The sequence below is a fragment of the Panthera leo genome, chromosome A3, assembly GCF_018350215.1.
Source record: "Panthera leo isolate Ple1 chromosome A3, P.leo_Ple1_pat1.1, whole genome shotgun sequence".
In the NCBI taxonomy this organism is placed as follows: domain Eukaryota; kingdom Metazoa; phylum Chordata; class Mammalia; order Carnivora; family Felidae; genus Panthera; species Panthera leo.
In genome coordinates, this window is record NC_056681.1 from 45770874 (window position 1) to 45784426 (window position 13553).

Consider the following 13553-nt stretch of genomic DNA (forward strand, 5'->3'; position numbering starts at 1 on the left):
AAAAAAAAAAAACATATGTTCCAGTTTTAGACAAGGGCAAATGAGCAGAAACCATTCCTCCCAGGGTGAGGAAGTTACTGGAACACTGCTCTGCTTCAAGAAGAGACTTAAAAAATATTTTTGCTGAATAGAGGAGAAAGGAAAAAGCTTGTTATTACTCAGTCTGCATTTGGCATCATAAAAAGCTTTCTTAGGCTACTTTCCTTTTGAATGCTGCTGGACACACATTTGTTGAAATGTGTTGACTTTTTTTGGTCAAAACTTTTTCAAGAGTAACCACAAGGTAAATATAGGTGTATCCAAGTGAGCAAAGCAATATTCCAAATGCTGAGTGACCTTGCCTCCAGATGATTTTGTTGTACAGACTCTGGTTCATTCGTGGAAGAAGACACACACTGTGTGGCCACAAGTGATGAGCAACGTACAGAAAATGTGAACTCTTTACACGACATCCCCAAGGTAAAGAAAAAAGGAAATGCCTTGCAATGTACCCTCCTGAGTGGAGAACAGGGGGACCTAGTTCCAGGTGAGAAAAGGGTACTTATCAGGTTGTTACCCTTATTTTTATTTTTTTGACTTTTATTCATTTTTGAGAGACAGAGAGAGACAGAGCATGAGCGAGGAAGGAGCAGAGAGAGAAGGAGACACAGAATCCAAAGCAGGCACCAGGCTCCAAGCTGTCAGCATGGAGCCCGACGCGGGGCTCGAACTCATGGACTGTGAGATCATGATCTGAGCCAGAGTCGGACACTTAACCGACTGAGCCACCCAGGCACCCCTAAACGTTACCCTTATTTTTAAAATAAAAAGTAAATATCCACAAATCTCTTAATCCCATAACAGATTTAAAAGTCAAATGAAAATGTGGAAAAAAGTGTTCTTGAACATGTGTCATGACCACCTGTATTAAGGAGGGTAATGAAGTTAGGGATTTATTCGGACCAAATGCACACGTGCACACACGCACACAGAGGAGTAGTGAAGAAGGTGTTCTACGGTCTGAGCTCATTATTACCCTTTTTAGAAATGTATAAACACTCATGTATCTAGAGAGGTGATAATGTCCAAGGCCATTTTCTTTAACATCTATTTTTAATATATATATTCACCTGCATTTAGGTCTCTAAGTCCTGGCAAATCATTTATGGATTTACAATTTTAAAATAGCACTTACATTTCAAGGCTTCAAATAAATAATTTTATACAAAGGGATGGAGTCAGTTCCCTTTTTTCTATTTCTTTGAAAAGTTGGTAAGTTTTCTGAGAAATTGAGTCTGAGCACAAACACCCACAAAATATGACTGAGCAAATATGTAATCCTCAAATCCTCAAAATTTGAGGATTGGCAAAGGGCCACAAATTCTTTTCTCTCTACACCCACACACGCCCTTGGTAGTGCCCTCCAGACATCAAGTTGTCCATTGCTTTGATTCATTTGTTTTGGCCAATGAACATCGCGATCAACATGACACAAGCAGAAACTTAGAAAGCATTTATCACATCCCCTCTTGGTGCACTTGATGTGAACAAAGTTATCCTAACAGAAGGTAAGAGACACATGAAGAAAAGACTCAGTAACCTGTTGATTGTCAGTGAGGTCATCTTCTAGCATTCTTCTATTGGACAGCCACAAACATATGCAAGAGCCCAGCAGGGGTCAGCCAAACCAGCCCAGCCCAGGAGAGCCACCCACCAACCCATAGAGTCACTAGCTAAACTTGGACTCAAGTGCTATATGTGCTGAGTATGTGACTGAGATCTGTTCTGATTTAAATTCTCTTTTGTTATTGAACCATCAAAATTTTTTTTCTTTCGTGAACCATCAAAATTATAGTAAAACTATACACTGTTATAGGTGCCACTGAGTCTTCATGGCACATTTATGACTCTCTTGGTGTTTTCAATTATTCCCGTTACACCAGATCATCTATCAAAGCTGGCCCTTAACTATACAGGCACTGTATTAGAAATGACACTTCCTGGGGCACCTGGGTGGCTCAGTCGGTTAGGCATCTGACTCTTGATTTTGGCTCAGGTCATGATCTCACAAGTCATGAGTTTGAGCCCCACTGTCAGTGCAGAGCCTGCTTGGGAATCTCTCTCTCCCTCTTTCTCTGCCCCTCCCTTGCTCACTCTCTCCCTCTCTTTCAAAAAATAAATAAATGAACTTAAAAAGATTTTGAGACATGACACTTTTCATTATTTTGAAGACTGAATGAGAGTGTATGGGTGTAGCAGATGCTATCAGTGTTGTGCCCACCATCCCCTAAATTCTTTGTCATTGTCATGCAAACCCTTTGCCATGTGTATTCACTCCCCAAAGTCAGTACTTGCATCTCTGTTGGAGGACAGCCCTTGAGCTGCTAGAACCCACTTTGCTTGAGAATATGGAGAACTTGAAATCTGGGGGGATTACATCATGTCTCTTCCCATCAGGATATGACCCTAATTCCACAGCTCCTGAAGGACAGAGCCAAAGTTATCCTCCAAGAAATTTTGCTAGATACCAAGTCTTTGCTCAGCCTTTTTGGCCCTTCTTCCCCACTCTTGTAGTGAACTTTCCTGGAATCACTTCTTAATGAATCCCTTAAACTTTGTTTCAGAGATTGCTTCTGGAAAACCAATCTAACTTAGCTGCTTTCTCCTTCAGGCCAAGATTATGCCCCTCCTATGCCCAAGAGAAGTTTTTAGCTGGCCTAGAAGCTGTCAGTTTCAAGGATATCCTTTGCTTGGACAAGATGATCTGATGTCCGTGCTCTCCTGCCAGCACATGTCTAATCCTGGCACATTACTAGCCAACACTAAAGATTCCTCAACCTATATCTGATGTGAGAGAATTGACAACTCTCCCTCTTTCTCTCTCTCTCTCTGTCTCTCTCTGTCTCTCTCTCTTTGTCTCTCTCTCTGTCTCTCTCTCTCTCTCTCTCTCCTCTCTTTCTATATCTGTCCTTCCTTCTGCAAGCAGATTCACTTCTTTGGGAGAAACTGTTCCTCAAGCATGGAACTGCTCCCAAGCATGGAGTTGTCATGGACTGATAGTCTTAGCCACCCCACCCCAGCCACAGCTGGCAAGTGACCATTCAGACCAATTGGAATCCTGCCCTGGAATATTTCAAACTGGAACTGAAGAAAGACAGGTAGTTAGACCAAGAACTTCTCAGCACTGTTTCCTTCCAGTATGACATTCAGAGAGACAGGCACAAGAGAGACCAATAGGAATGTGTCACAGGAGTCCCTGAGGCCCTCCCCCACTACATAAGACATTGGCAGGTCCTTTTATCCCAAGTCAGTTTGAGGTGTATTTTTGTCACTTGCAACCAACATACCTCTACGTGATGGATACCTCTGGATTCTGGGCTTGTTGTCACTCATGGTCCTGTGTGAAATCCAGTGGCTGAACTCACCTATGAGAACCATACCTCTGGCTGATTCTTCCTGGTCACGTCTTGGGTACGGGTGTGGTATTTCCTCTCTGGAAGCCTTGAAGTCTGTTCTTTGCTTGCTCATAGGGCATGATCCTAAGAGGAACAAAAACAGGAATTTCACTGGACCATGGCAAATAGCTTCAACCTCCTTCCTAACCCAAACTCTTACTTCATTAGACTTTTGTTTCCTCTTCTTCCTTTTTCTGTTCAGCCATGGGTGATTAGCATTAACCTCCTTGAGGTTGTCTGAAGATAAAAAAAGGAAGGATCCAGATGATTCTTGAACCAACATAAAATCACAGTGACTCTATTTGACAGAGAGAAATTGGACAACATAAGAGTTCTAAACTTTTGCTTGAATCATTCATATGAACATGTGCATGTTTAATAAAGTTGGCAGAGGTGAAGCTCTTGCCACATAACACAGTGGCTCTCAAACCTGACTTGTTTCAGAAACATGTGTGGTGCTTTTATAACCTACAGATACCTGTGTTCCTTTCCAGACCTCTCCAATCACCATCCTTAAAGAAGGTTAAAAATGAGAACTCTCCAGAGAATCCAATAAAAATCAGGCCAAAAAAATAAACATTTCTCCAGAGAAGATATATAAATGGCCAACAAGTACATGAATACCCAACATCACTAATCATTAGAGAAATGCAAATCAAAATGACAGAGATGCCACTTCATATCTATTAGGATGGCCTCTATAAAAAAAAAAAAGAAACAAAAAGAAAAGAAAAAAAAAAGAAAGAACAGAACAAGTGTGGGCTGTGGAGATGTGGAGAAACTGGAACCCTTGTGCATTATTGGCAACATAAAATGGTGCAACCACTATGGAAAACAGTACAGCATTTCCTTAAAAATAAAATTACCATATGATCCAGGAATTACACTTCTGGATATATAGTCAAAGAAACTGAAAGCAGAATCTTGAAGAGATATTGGTACATGCATATTCGTAATATGTTTAATCACGATAGCCAAAAGGTGGAAATAATCCAAGTATCTACCGTCAGATGAATGGATAAACAAAATGTGGAATATACATACAATGGAATATTATTCAGCCTTTCAAAGAAAGGAAATTCTTCTTTTTTTTAATGTTTATTTATTTACCTTGAGAGAGTGTGTGTGTGCACATGTGTGAACAGGGGAGGAGCAGAGAGAGAGAGGGAGAAGATCCCAAGCAAGCTCCATGCTATCAGTGCAGAGCCCAACATGGCGCTCAAACCCACAGACTGTGAGATGATGACCTGAAGTGAAACTAAGAGCCATATGGTTAACCAACTGAGCCACGTAGGTGTTCAAGGGAAGGAAATTCTGACACATGCCATAATATGGATGAATCTTGAGGATATTATGCTAAGTGCAATAAACTAGGCACAAGAAGACAAATACTATATGATTCTTCTTATCTAAGGTATGGGGAATAGTCAAATTCATGGGTATGGAAAACAGAATGGTGGTTGCCAGGGGCTGGGGAGAGGGGTGAGTGCCATAGGAATACAAGTGGTTTAGAGATTATATATCTACCCTTAATCTGCACCCATGACTCCTCTCCCAACCTCTCAAATCCAGTTCATCAATAAGGTCTATTACAGAAACATTCAAACATAAAGGGGCATCAAAATCCCCTGGGAATCTTGGTAACACACAGATTTCTGGGCCCCACCACTAAGATTTCTGAGTCAGTAGTTAGATTTGTATTTCTAGCAAGTTCCCGGGAGTTGCTAATACTGCTGGCCTGGAAATACTTTGGGAACCACTGACCTATTGATTTAACTCAACAGTCTGCCTAAAATTAATCCTCTTTCTCCTGCCATCACCAGTTCAGACTCTCATTCCCGAATGTTCTGCTTAAAAACAATGGTTGCCTGGTGTTCGAGATCCTGCATGAGCAGCTTTAGCCTCCTTGGTGTAGTGGGAAGAGTTCAGGACTAGACTCAAATGCCCCAGAGACTGCACTGAATTAGCCAGGTGGTTCTGAGTAAGCTACCTCATCTTTTGGTACTTAATGTGTTCATCAATAAAATGGTGATGAGAATATCTATTTTGTAGGGTTATTTTAGGATAGAATGAAACAAGGTATGTAGAGACGCTTGACACACAGTAGAGCTGTCCCACAAGCCTTTCACAGCCGTTGGTTCTCTCTTCCTTTTCCATCTTTGTTACAAACTCTTCACCCACAGGGAACCTTATGCTCCCCTTCCCCCAAACATACTCCCAGTGCTGCCATCTCTGCAAACTTCCATGTACCTTTTCTTCCATGTGGACATTGCCCTGATTAACATTTTTTAACAGAAACTCTCTTTGGATCAGGCGATCACTGTTTGGTACTATAAGGCCCTAGAGTACCAATGCTTCAATCCTGAGCATTGAAACATAGTCCACAGTAACGGGGCACAACCCCTGATTGTCCACCCATGCAAGTGTCTACCATCCTTTTACCAGGCCCTTGTCGCCACCTCAGGAAATCCCTCTTACCTTTCCAAGCCCAGTGAACTGCCACCTCCTCCTTGAAACGTGCCTTTCTCCTTAACCAAATATGACCTCTCCCTTCTCAACCAGCTTTGCATTCAATTTATGCCTCTCGGACAGCCCCTGCCACATGGTGCATAGTGATCTGTGTATGTGGATCTGCATATCGAAGGCCTGCCACTTGCTAACTCCATAGCCTTGGACACATTGTCTCTCTGGGCCTCATTTTCCCCATCTCATAAATGGAAACAGTAACAGTGCCCACCTCCAAGGCTTGCTGTGAGAATCAACAGAGCTGAACTATATAAAGTGCTTCAAACTGCACTCCACATAAGGACACTCAATAATTGTTATACATGATAATGATTAATTTTCTATCCTTACTTATGAGCCCCAATGATCAGAGGCTATGTTTTTAATCTTGGCACCTTGCAGTACCTTATGCCAGATACTAAGCCCTCAGAAAAGCAAATAAGTTGTATTTTATTGCCCTGGCCTCTCCACTTATGGTTACTTCTTAGGACGGGTGGGGGGTGGTTCTCCTTCAGAGAGAGGCAGACTCCCTCCCATACCCCAAACTAGTTTAGTGGGCAGACAAGTTTATCTCCCGATTAAATCTTCCTCTGAAGTCACCTTATTCTATTTCATGAAAGATTTGGGATATGAGCTTAGCTCTAAGGATGCTCCATTAACATTCTTTTAATTGATATTTTCACACTAGTATATGAGACTTTTTTGAGAAGGGGGGGTGCAAGTGAGCGAGCGGTAGAGGGAGAGAGAGAATCCCACGTAGGCTCCACACTAACTGTGTGGAGCCTGAAGCAGGGCTCAAGCTCACCTGATGCAGGGTTGAATCTCACTAACTGTGACATCATGACCTGAGCTGAAGTTGGATGTTTAACCAACTGAGCCACCCAGGTGCTCCTAGTATATGAGGCTTTTTGTGGCTCAAAACTTTTTCATAAAGATCCCAAGCTACCAATCTTAGATTTCAGAAACAGAAAGTTTCTGAGGATATTCAACATGTACTCGGAGATGATACTTTAAAAGTACCACCACTATCCCTTTTCCCTTTTAATTGGGCAAATTTTAGTGTGGGTGAAGATTCCTTCTCTCACTGCTTATCTGCTTCTCTAGAATTCAGTGTGGTGATTCTCCATCCACCTTTGAATACTTTTTCCTTTTTATTTAAACACAACCCCCCCCCACCGCCAATAATCTGCACAAACTCTTGCCAACATGAAGAATATGAAGCCAGAAGTTTGCGCTCATTTCCACAGCATTCCACAGGACTGGCCCAGGAAAATAAAACATGCTCTGGTAGAAACTATTTTGTAATAGTTGGGAACTTTATAACAATGTCGTACTTACTCTACAGTTTATTCTAATGTGTTTGGTGGACAATTATTAATCACCAAAGTAGAAAAGGGAGCTTGCCTTTTCAAAAGTGGTGAAAGTCCCCCACCTCAGGAGCCATGTGGGATTACCACACAGTTTTAGGTGGCCCAGCCCCAGCCTCCGCTGACAGCCAGGCTGCTCAGCAGAGTCTCTGATCTGGTGAAAGGGAAACTGTCTTCTCAGGAAGCATGTTACAATTAAGTAGAAACCCTGGGCTGTAAATATAGATACATGACAAACAAATAACTCAAAGCTTGTTTTCTTGTGATTTCAGGGAAGACACAGAAAGCAATATGTTTACACTCAGATGTTTACATGCATGATTCAGAACACTCTCAAAAAACTGGTGCTTGGGAAAAACAAAAAACAGAACAAAACAAAACAAAAAGTCACCAACTGCTTTTTGGCCAGTTCACCTATGTCTGTTAAATCAAATAGGGAGGAAAGTGCTTTGTCTGGAAGGTAGAACTTCTGCCCAGCGGAAATGAACTTGAAAATGTATTGTGGACACCGGCAGAGTGATTACATAATTAAAATTACTAGATCTGAAAACTCCCAATTATTTGTCCTCTTCAAATCCTAATTATCTTTTTAATTTGCAAAGATAGTTTTTTGGGGGTTTTTTTCTGTGTTTTTTGTCTGTTTTTTAGAGCCAGTTAAATGTGCCAGCTGCTCAGGGCTCTGTTGTGAACACTGAGAAGGGTGTTTAATGATGTTAAGTTAGGGTTAAATTTCACCTTTGAAACAAAGAAACAAACAAAATTGAACAGGGAGTGGGGTGTGCACATAACTTGGGTTCAAGAAAGGCTATGGAGAAAGCTGCAGAAGCCCACATCATGTCCAAAGTTCCATAAAAATCCCTGTCCTCTCTCATCCCACCCCCACTATTTCCAGTTTAATCTTTGGATGGGGGGAGAGAGTGGGTGATGTTATTATTAACTTATTATGCTGTCAAGACCTCCATATGCAAATTAAATGTGTTCATTTTTCCAAAATCTGCTGTTTTCTGCTCTCAATAACTAAATTTCCTCTGCCATCAAGTCTCAGAATTATAATTCAGGAGGGAGTTAAGCTGTGGCATTAGCCAGGCTCTATATACATCTCCACCCTGTGACCCAAATGTTGGATTAATGAGGACATATGGCCTGATCCCAAAGATAAAGCCTTTGGGGTCAGCCCCAGAGGCCAAACTGGTACCTCTCCCTGGTGGTCCCCATTGTTCCTCCTCAGCATCCAGGGAGCTTACCAAATCCTAACTCTCAGGCAATTGTACATCTGACCTTGTGCAGCAGCCTGTGGGGCACAGTGGGCTGATGGGAAAGAAGTCAAAACCCTCATAGGGAGAAAGGCTGGGGACCCCTAAGCCAACCAACCTGGGTTCTGGGTGACTGGCCACCTTGCAGCATAGAGGCAGGCCAGGCAGGCTTGGGAAGCCCCTCCAGGGTAGCTGCAGGCTTCATGGCTGCCTATTTTCTGGACCAAGGACTCCCAGCACACACACCCTCATGAAGAGAGCCTTGATTTCACTACTTCCTGAGAGACAAATGGACTAATAAAGCCTGCAGGGGGTGGTTGGAGAAGGAGTCTCTCCCTATTCTTTCTCTTGGTTGCTTCTTTCAGAAATCTAGGGTTACTCCAAAGGGATGCCAGGGCCATGGGCAAATCCAACTCTATACCTCACCTCACTTCCTTGAGAGGAAAAACCTTTCATGTATAGAAGAGGTTTCATGGCTTACAAGATGCATTCACTTCATGAACTTACTGGTGCTGTGCAGTAATGGGAACATTTCTCCTATGTTACAGATGAGAGAATGGAATTCAGAGTCCAAATGGCTTGTCCAACACCTCCTACCTTCTAAGTGATAGAAATGGGTCTGGTCCCCAGATCTTCTAGTCCAGACCTCCCCATATTCTTCATAGAATTCTTCATAAGAAACAAACAAACAACCTCATCCTGCCAAGGAAAGGGACTTTAGCAGCCAACCCCAACCAATGCTGGCCCCAGTTGGGAAGGCACAACCTCTTGTGCATTCATTGAACCATCTGAGGTCCTGATCTCATCCATCACACAGGATGGTTTCTCCCCTAAAAGAGTCCTCCAACCTGCTTGCAACAACAGTCACTAAATGAGTGTGAAGGGATGGGAGAGGCATTTGAATCGTTCCAAATCTAAGAGCATCAGAATAACTTCTGCCTCCCATCATGATGGAGAACCAAGTTCCAGACCAGCCCTCCTACTGTAAACCACTATGAAACTGTAAAACAAAACTGTTTTCAGACATTGGAATGCAGCACAACACTGGCTCTGTAGGGAAAGGAAGTACACACGGTGAGACCCATGTTGCCTTCGTTGTCTATCTGAAGGTGCTTTCCAGAACACACTATAAAGAGCTGGAGACTAAACAGACCATGGTGGTTTCACTGAGGTAAAGAGTCAGTGATCAGAGTTTGGATCTGCTGCAGTGGGTAGAATAAAAGAGGCAGGATACCAAAGAGGATTGAGGTGTACAGAGAAAGAGTTTCATAAATCTGCATAAAGTTCCCCTTGAACGTTTGGCCAAATACTAAGCTGCATATGTGCAGAGTGAGAATTCATGAGTCCTGGGAAAGAGCAATCAATGGAGGTGTACGTGGGGGCATGGGGTGCTATGAGCCTAATGGGGATTCTGGGGTTTGAATAAAAGAGGGAGACATTGGAGTTCTAACAGCCAGACTGGAAACGTACCACTCAATGTTCCAGGCAATGAGTTAAGACTCTTGAAATGTCACACCTTGGAAGTAGAGATAAACTAGATCTAAAGTAAAGGCTACTCAAGACCTACCCTGACAAAGCTTAAAAATAAGCTTCCAAGGGGTCAACTGATCTGCAAGTAACTGCAAATTAACTGCTTACCAGAACACTCAGCATTCAGCAGAACCCAGAACTCTATAGCATACAATCAAAAAAAAAAAAAAAGTAGCCATGCAAAAGAAGGAAAATGAGACTCATAATCAGAAGAAAAATCAGTCAATAGAAACAGACCCAGAGGTGACAGCACCATTGGAATCAACAAGCAAGGACTTTAAAACAGCTATTACAAATACGTTCAAAATTTAAAGAAAAATACACTATAATTGGAAACAAATGGGGAATATCAACAAAGAAATGGAAAATATTAACCAACAACAACAAAAACACCAAGAGCCACCCCAGCCCCATGACCTACCATGTCCATGTGAACTACAATTTGCCCTGGCACATGCCTTCCTTTTACCTTTCCTGACCATACATTTCAGCTCAGTTCCCTTTATGCATTCCACTTCCCTTCCCAAATTTCCAGTGCCCACCCCATTCCTGCGTCTGTTCATATCCACCACTGACCACTCTTCCAAAGGTCAAAATAAAGGAATAAGTAAATCTCTTAATAGTGCTAAGAATGGGAACAAGAAGATTTTTCCTTTGCATTTTCACTTTTTATGAGCAGTGTGGCAACGCAGCCAGCTCACAGACTCTGACTGGGTTGATGCTGGCTCTACAACATGAATATTGCAGTCTGTGTGAATGAGGCAGGGTGAATAACACCAGCCGCTATCACAAAGTCCCACATCTCAGCATCTTGGCACAATAAGAGTTGACTTCTTGCTCACACAAAATCCAAAGTGGATATTTCTGGTCAGGAGGTACTTTCCACATGATCACTCAGGAATCCAGTTTCTTTCCATCTTATGGTTTCACCATCGCCCAGGGCCTCAGAGTCCTCTGTTGGGTCCTCAGCACTCAGCTACCAGACAGAGGAGGAGAGGGCAGAGGATCAGGTAAGAGTTTTGTGTGGCCATTTCTATATACAATCTATTGGTCAGAACCCATTCACATAGTCACACCTAACTGCATGGGCAAATGAAAAATAGAATTTAACTAGATACATAGGAGGAAGAAAAAAAAAATAGGTTTTGTTGACATGATAGAAGTCTCTGTCTCACTGTAATGTCTTGGGGCAATTACCTTTCTCTGAGCCTCAGTTTCCTTGTCTGTTTACAGACAAGGAATAATACCTTCTTCATGGGGTTATTCTGAGGGTTGAAATGAGATAGTTCATGCGAAGCAACTAGCAGCATACCTAGAACACAGGAAGTGTTTTAGAAATTTTGTCTGTTACAATTTCTACAATAACTGCATTAGTAAATCTTTGTATGCTCCATAGGGTAGTTCTAACCTTGTGGACCGGGGCCAGGCATGCTTTAACTTTTTCCCATTGTGTTGTTTTCAGTCAAGAGATAGTAAAAAATAGAACTACTATGAAGGGGTTGGTCCATAGCAAAATGGAACAACCATTTTGGTTGTAAGATGGTTGTACTTAAAAAGTTTGAGAACCGGGGTGCCTGGGTGGCTCAGTCGGTTAGGCGTCCAACTTCAGTTCAGGTCACGATCTCGCAGTCCGTGAGTTCGAGCCCCGCGTCAGGCTCTGGGCTGATGGCTCAGAGCCTGGAGCCTGCTTCCGATTCTGTGTCTCCCTCTCTCTCTGCCCCTCCCCCATTCATGCTCTGTCTCTCTCTGTCTCAAAAATAAATCAAAACATTAAAAAAATTAAAAAAATAAAAATAAAAAGTTTGAGAACCATTGCTCTATGGGACCCAGAATGCTCTTTTGCACATAGTAGATAATCAATATGTCAAATGAATAGGCTTCCTTCACACCTATTTTGTTCTTCCCTCATTCCTATTTCCTGGTCTTCTTACTTTGCTTACTGCCTCCATGTCACATACTCAATACTTCACTACCACCAGCACCTCCTCACACACATGTGTAAGCACACACACACCTACTACACACACATATGCTGACCATAATTCAAACAGATTATCTTGGATTGACATGTCTACAGCCATACATAGCATCCACCAGCCAGCCTAGTCCTGACATGTCCTATAGTTCCCCAAAGGTAGCCTCCTGATCCTGCTTCCACTGCTGGCCCTAACAAAACTCTTGTTGCCTTTCTATGTTTCTGTGAGGCTCTGGGAAAACAGACCAAACTAATTCATACTAGGTAGGGAATGATTTGCTATTATATTTTCACATAGAGATATTTATTTGCTAAAATTAATTTTTAATTAGTAGTATTTCAAACCAAGTAAGTAAGGAATTTGTCTACATTGGTGAAAGTCTCTCCATAATTCATGACACTCAACTTTCTTTGCTATTTAAAATTGGTCTGAATAGGAAGTGTTCACCACCACACATACACTTATTTTCCTGACAAACTCTTTCCCCAACCAAATGGATGAATTGGCCACTCATTAGCTTTTGGTCCTAACTTCCCTGTCAGATCCTCCTTCCTCAATGAGCAAAAACATCTTCCAGGACAAATGGCTGTCCCCCCATCCCTGCCTCCCTCAACTACATAGTATAAAACTCAATATCTACCCAGTCCCTGTTCTTCATACCTGTTCAGCATACCTGGAGGTGGCTGAAACATCTGGTTGTAGGTGCTCCTAGAAGAAAGGGAAGAAGCCTAGGCTCCTGTAGGTTATGATCCAGCTGACACCACCCCTTTCTTTGCTCTCATACCTCCATCTCTACAGTCATTCAGAAAGAACCAAAGCCATTCCCATGACTTACTCTGGGCCTAATTCACAACTAGCCCAGAGATGATGATGCATTTCATTAAGTGTGTCACATCAGCTCTGATATAAGTTTTATTTGATCACAATACTATGATTTGAGTCCTCATGCTGCTCTTCATTTTTCAAGGGCAATGCCAACTGCCATTGACGCCTCTAGAAACTGAGGCCTGCCATCCTGGCTCCATAGGGATGGTCCAGGATATAAGTCCACAGCATCCTTGATTAGAAATAAGACATTGTGGGGGCGCCTGGGTGGCTCAGTCGGTTGGGTGTCCGACTTCAGCTCAGGTCATGATCTCGCGGTCCATGAGTTCGAGTCCTGCGTCGGGCTCTGGGCTGATGGCTCAGAGCCTGGAGCCTGCTTCCGATTCTGTGTCTCCCTCTCTCTCTGCCAATCCCCCATTCATGCTCTGTGTCTCTCTGTCTCAAAAATAAATAAACGTTAAAAAAATTAAAAAAAAAAAAAAAGAAATAAGACATTGTGCTCCCATCTTGTATACACAGAGCTCACACCAGCTTCCAAAACCAACAGACAATCCCCACGCCTCATGTTGGCTATTAAGCTCCATCTCCTTCAACCATTTCTCCAGCAATGCTAACAAGGGAAAATGATCTGATGAGTGTTTCCCTCTCCTTTTCTTCTCTGGT